This window comes from Lactuca sativa, chromosome 3, assembly GCF_002870075.4.
Source record: "Lactuca sativa cultivar Salinas chromosome 3, Lsat_Salinas_v11, whole genome shotgun sequence".
NCBI lineage: Eukaryota > Viridiplantae > Streptophyta > Magnoliopsida > Asterales > Asteraceae > Lactuca > Lactuca sativa.
Window position 1 is genome coordinate 87,514,942 of NC_056625.2, and position 7,178 is coordinate 87,522,119.

The following is a 7,178-nucleotide window of genomic DNA, read 5'->3' on the forward strand; positions in this document are numbered from 1 at the left end:
CTCCAAGCATAAGTAGCTCCTTTGTGGGTCAAAGCTGTCAATGGAGTAGCAATCGAAGAAAAGCCTTGGATAAACCTTCGGTAATATCCGGCTAATCCTAAAAAGCTTCGAATCTCCGTGGGACTTTTCGGTTGTTCCCACTTCGTCACAGCTTCGATCTTCGCTGGATCAACCATTATCCCTTCTTGGTTGACCACGTGACCCAAGAATTGGACCTCACGAATCCAAAAATCACATTTGGAGAACTTCGCATAAAGCTTCTCCTTCTTCAAAACTTCTAACACTTCTCGCAAGTGCCTGCCATGCTCCTCCTGGCTTTTCGAGTAGATCAGAATGTCGTCTATGAACACTATCACGGATTCATCAAGGAAAGGATTACAAACCCTATTCATCAAATCCATGAACGCTGCTGGAGCATTGGTTAGTCCAAACGACATAACCAAGAACTCATAGTGTCCATATCTAGTTCTGAATGTAGTCTTCTCGATATCTTGCTCTCTTACTTTCAGCTGATGATATCCTGACCTAAGATTGATCTTCGAGAAATAGCTCGAACCTTGCAATTGATCAAACAGGTCATCAATCCTCGGCAACGGATATCTATTCTTTATTGTTGCCTTGTTCAGCTCTCTGTAATCGATGCACATTCTCATACTTCCATCTTTCTTCTTTACAAATAACATCGGAGCTCCCCAGGGCGATGAACTAGGTCTAATGAAACCTTGGTCCAACAACTCCTGAAGTTGCATCATCAGCTCCTTCATCTCCGTCGGTGCTAATCGATAAGGTGCTTTTGCAATTGGCGTGGTTCCTGGTAACAAGTCTATTCTGAACTCCACTTGTCTATCAGGTGGTAATCCAGGAAGATCCTCGGGGAACACTTCCGGAAAATCACACACCACTGGAATGCTCTGCATCACCTTCTTTTCCTTCTTAGCATCAATCACAAATGCTAAATATGATGTACATCCCTTGGTCAAACACTTTCTGGCTTTCATTAGAGAAATGATCCCAGAATTCACTCTGCGTTTGTCCCCATACACCATAAACGAATCTTTTCCAGGCGGGTTTACTTTAACTATCTTCTTCTTGCACAAAATTTCGGCATCATTGGCGCTAAGCCAATCCATTCCCAAGACGATGTCGAAACCATTTAGTTCGATAGGCAATAATTCCTCGTGAAACTTATTCCCATTCAGATCAATTAAGATGCTTTTCATACGATGTCTAACAGGTACAAACTTGCCACTAGCTACTTCGACTAATAAAGCATTATTTAGTCTATCAACAGGCAAAACTAGCTTTCTACCAAACTCATGCGAAATAAAGGAGTAGTTGGCTCCAGAATCAAACAATATATGAGCAGGTAATTCGTTTACGTGAAAGGTACCTGAAGCGACATCAGCTTCATCTTTCGCAGCCTCAAGTGTCATCTGGAAGGCTCTTGCCTTCGGCTTTGGTGGAATGTTGGGCCTAGCTGCCTCCTTCTTCTTCGGACAGTCTTTCAAAATATGCCCCTCTTCATTACACCCAAAACACATCCTTTTGTTGTTCGGACATTCATTGGCAAAATGTCCAACCTTTCCACACTTGTAGCAGGTCACATCCTCGCTACATTTCCCAAAGTGCCTTTTCTTACACTTATCACACCACTTTGCTTCGCTCCTTTTTCCTCCAAACTTTTTCGAATCAAATTTCGAAAATTTACTCTTCTTACTGGAACCAGATGTTCCTTCAAACTTTCTTTTCTCACCAACCTCAACCTTGACGGTGGTTCTCCCCTTGATCATGTTCTCCACAGACTTGGCAGCCCAGATAGCTGCCTCTAGAGTAAGTGCCTGACGTACCGGCACCTCGTACTCCCATGGAAGTCCCTTCGCATACCGATCCACCTTTGTCAGCTCGTCTGGAACGATACGCAAGGCAAACTCCATCTTATCGGTGAAGTTATTGGTGTATTCATCCACTGACATGCTACCCTTCGTCAATGTCAAAAACTTATTCTCCAACTCCAACAGATTTTGAGCCGAGCAGAACTTGCGCTTGAACTGCACCAAGAACTCTGCCCATGACAATTGCAGTGGCTCATTAGGGCTTAAGGTCTTCCCTAGAGTGTTCCACCAACGAACAGCTCCACCTCGGAATTGACGCACGGCATAGATAGTTTGCAACTTACCTCTGCAGCCACACGTCATGAAGGCTAGCTCCATTTCGGAGATCCAATCCATAACCCCAATCGGATCCTCCTTTCCATTGAAGGTCGATGGTTTACAAGTCAAAAAGTCCTTGTACTTGCATCCCATTCCATCATTCCTTCCTTCATGGTTATCTTGCCTAACTATCGGTGGGTTGGCTGGACCAACAGACCCACTGAAGTTTCCACCTTCCGAGTGCCCTTCATTCAGTTCAGGCTCTTCCACACGAATCGACAGTTCTTCACGATTTTGTTGAAGCAACCGTCTAGTTTCATCCATCTGACGATCCAACATCGTCTGAATCATCAATTGCACACCAGCCATGGTTATTGGCTCAGGTGCTGCTGCTACGACAGGTATTGGCTCAATCACTGGTGGTTGATTCCTGTTTTCGTCAGCATTTCCAACTCCACTTCTTGTTCTCACCATTTTGATCTACACACCGAATAAGGTGAAATTAGATCCTCAATCATGATAGATATTCAAATCATCCTTATCACTCTGAAACGTTTACATGCTAGTTCTAATATCGTAGACGTACGCTTAGAATCCTACACACATAAGGTTTCTAGATCCGGTCGGCAACAGACCATAGATCCGAACAAATAATATCATATATGGCAACATATAACATTTAGCACATAAAGCATTTTAGGCAACTTTCCTAAAATAAACTAGTGCTCGTGTCTAAAACATAACAGACACGCATCTCAAAACTTCACTTAGCATTCTAAGTTTAAGTCTAGAAATCCAACAAATTCCTAGTTCGCTTAAACTAATGCTCTGATACCAACTGTGACATCCCCAAAATCTCGGCCAGAAAAGACCGATTTTCATTTATGCTTTTAAATATTTTCAGAGTGAATCCTTTTGATTTGAAAGAGTTGCGGAATTTGTTCCCAAAAACAAAACATGATAAAAACCTTGTTTACCGAAGCATTTCATAAAAGAAATGTATTTTCATTATAATCAAAACTCGGGGTGTCATGTTCCGATACAGACCAATAAGCATAAACGAATACATTACAAGTCATATAACAAATATAAACATATGCAGACTTGTAAACAAAACAACTTGATGGTTCATCCATCTCATGCCCTTCCGCCACTACCTGTAATACAATTTAAAACTGAGTGGGTCAGGCTTGGGAGCCTGGTGAGCATATAGGGTTTTCAACCCACAATAAATATCATATTTAATTTTCACCAACCAACAATAACCCAATTACCCATTCCCGTTATTCTCACTTTAATGTCCCTAAAACAACTAACATAAGGGACCTAGTCTAAGAATATTTCATCGGGGCGACAACACATGCTTCGGGGGTACCTCAGCAATATAAGTCAAATAAGGCAACCATGAGGGGGATGGAGTACAGCGAATGAACACCCAAGTTCATTAACACCTACAGGTGGCGAACCTGCTAATGTTTCCACAAGACTGTCTAGAATAGCCAGTGGTCGTCATCTAAACTCCGCTAGATGACTCAATCAAACAACAACGAGGCCTCTCATCTGTTTATTACACACCAACTGTCTACCCATGTTCTACCCAACATATTAGTAGATAAAAATATACATTTGTATACATAGTTTAAAGAAAACCTGTATAGCATGCTTTAATCAACACATATATCACATAACAGATGAGGCACACACACACATAACACATATCTCATAAAGAAATAAGCAGATCTATAAGATAGAAGAGAGTGAATACACATTCACACATAACACAACCAAATATATACACATAGCACGTATTTTTATATAAAATACTTCGTATTATTGTATTAGAAGAAAATAACTACACACTCACATGATCAGAAGATGATCGGACAGCACTACGGCTTATAGAAGTAGTATTCCTCAGCAGATCTGGAAGATCTCCTCGAAAATCTAACTTCTCGCGGGCAGAGCTTCGACTCGGGAACCGCACTTTTCGGGATCTTCGGGATCTCGGGACTTGCCTCGGGGCTAGAGTATGATACCAGGGCTTCGGGGTAGCTTCGGGGGTTTTTGCGCAGAGCTTCGACATGAAAACGAGAGGGAATTGGCAAAAATACCCGGAACCCTCGCATCCTATTTATAGGAGGCTGGAGCCTCGGAGTACGCGGGGCGTACTGCGTTACGCGGGGCGTACTGCCCAAAACGTCATTGCTTACGTATCCGAAGTGCTCGAGTGCGAGTGTCGACATCCCTCGGAGTACGCGGGGCGTACTCGAGTACGCGGGGCGTACCTCGGATCAGATCGGTGACTCCTTCGGATAATGCTTCCGAATTTTGAATTAAAAATAAATACAAAATGATTAATAAACTTCGGAAATTCATAACTTCTTCATACGAACTCCGTTTTCGACGTTCTTTATATCCACGCGAAGGTGAGACCACGCTCTACGACTTTCGTTTAGACTCCGTCGGCTAATTTTGACTTTATTTTTATTAATTATTTTTAATAGGCCGGGACAGAAACTTTCGTTATAAATTCATAACTTCTTCGTTTGACGTCCGTTCTCGCCTAACTTTTTATCGTTTCAATACCAACAATGAGATCTTCGATTCTCATTTAGATTGCTTCGGCTAACAACCGCTCGATCTCAAATCGAGTAAAACAGGCTGTATACCGCTAAGCCGGAACTTCGATAAATCATAACTTCCTCATACGAAGTCAGATTTGGGCGTTCTATATATATTCGGAAACCTCGTTTCAATTACTACAACATTAATCAAATATATTAAGTTTATTTTACACTTAAATTTTGACGCTTATTTTTATTCTTAATTAATCAAACCACATAATTAAGCAATTAAGCACAAAACACATAATACTCAAATAATACAATCTTATTACTTCAAAACGGGTTACAAAGGTTAACCTAGACTATTACATTGCTAAAAATGGCAAGCCCGGAAACACAGGCGTTACAGTACATCTATTAACCTTTCTCTCCCCATTCTCCCGTAGATAGCATGGTTGGCTTCCACCATCCCGGTGATCCGTACTATCCAAACCAAGGCAATGGGGGATGGCTCGATGAGGAGTCAGAAGATGACCACCCAATCCCTTTGGATGATCACCATGCAGAAGGCTTTTCGGATAGCTCCAGCTCCGAGCCATAAGTTAACAACCTACCCCATGTAGCTCCAAACCCCAACCCCCGCCCGACATTTCAAGGTCCCACTCCCAAGTGAGCAATAACCTTGAACCGATGGAGCGATGAGCAGGGTCAGCCCTTACCTTTCAATGGAGACCGAAGCTTCTACAACCTAAGAGAAGGAGGATTAATGGATCGAGTTTTGCTCATCATGGTCCGAAGGATTGCTAGGAATGTCGAGCAAGGTCAAGCAGCTATTGGCCGAGTTGTGGAAGTGGATGCAAACTCTAATCTCAACACTGTTCGCATTCGCCAACTAGAAGAAGCTATGGATAGGACGAGGAGGACCAATGAGGCTCTGCAGCAACAACTAGCTGCATCCCGATCCGAAGTTAGGGAACTCCGAGCACGTCAGAGGACTCATACAACAACATGCTTCTAAGGATGATGGTGTGTCAAAAGTTGCATACTAGGCTTAGAGTCGCCACAGTCAAATTCCTTTTTAAAAAAAATGGTACAAAATAATAAACAATATAAGAATACAAACAAAAGAGTTAGTCAAACACGAAAATAGTTTAAACAGCAAAATATGTGAAACTTTTTTTTAGAAAGGTGATAAAGACTCGTTCCACCAAATCATTGGAATTGAATGGTCATAAATGCATTTCCATTTTCCAAAATATCTACCCCTTGAGTTTTTAGATATAAAAGAGAGCATAAGCAAAGATAAATTCATCAATAAACATCTCATTATGAATCAAGAGTGACAACCCCATTTATCATTGAAGCGTTTCAGATGGTTTCCAAGGTTCATGTTCATCAGGGGCAAGAAAAGAGCAAGAAGTAGTCGTGGTAACCTACGAGTTAACTGACTCGAATCCATAAATCCATTGTGTATTCAAGATCAACACGAGGGTATTCGAGGTTTTATTGGATTATCAGTCAGTAAATGAAAACAATACTTACTGCTTTAATGGTTGCTCTTTGCATCCAAAAAATGAGTGAAGGAGAAAGAGGGTATCCTCAAGAAGAAGAGGACATGATGTCATTCTTTTTGTCAGCACCAAGAGCATTGAGATCTTTCAGCTCTTGCAAAATCCAAAGAAAGAAGATGTAGATAAATCTTAAGTAGGACATAAAGATGTATATGAGAGAAAAGAGAATACATGTATGTTTTTGTATTTTTGTGTTTTTTAGAAAGCAATCAGAAGCAATCAAAACAATTAGAAAGCAGTTAAATCATTGAAATCATGCCAATATTTGTAATTAATTTGTTTAAAGTTTTCTCGTCCAGCGCCATAGTGAAAATGTCAGCCAACTGATCAGTGGATGGGATCTAAAATGACTCCATTTTTCCCTTTTGAACTATGTCCCTGATGAAATGATGACGGATGTCGATGTACATGGTCTTGGAATGGTGCACTGGATTTTGTATCATCTGAATGGGACTGGAGTTGTCACATCAGATGGGTGTCTTCGAGAAGTTTAAACCATAGACCAAGAGCTGATTCATAATCCATAGAATCTGAGCACAACACCTTCCAACGGCAATATATTCAGCCTTAGCGGTAAAACAAGCCACTGATGTCTTCTTTTTGTTGGACTAGCATACCCATCTATTTCCAAGCCTTTAAACTCCTCCTGAAGTGCGTTTACGATTAATACCACACCCACCATGATCAGATTCAGTGTATCCTACCATATTGAACTCAGAGTCACGCAGATACCATTACCCAAGATTGGGTGTATGCTTTTAGTGTTTGAAGGCACACAAATGAACAGGTAGGTTAAATAGTATCAAAACCATGTCGTTATGTTTTGCTTCTTGATATGATAATAAATTTTTCATTATCAGATGTTGCATCTCCCATAAAAAAGGAAATCACAA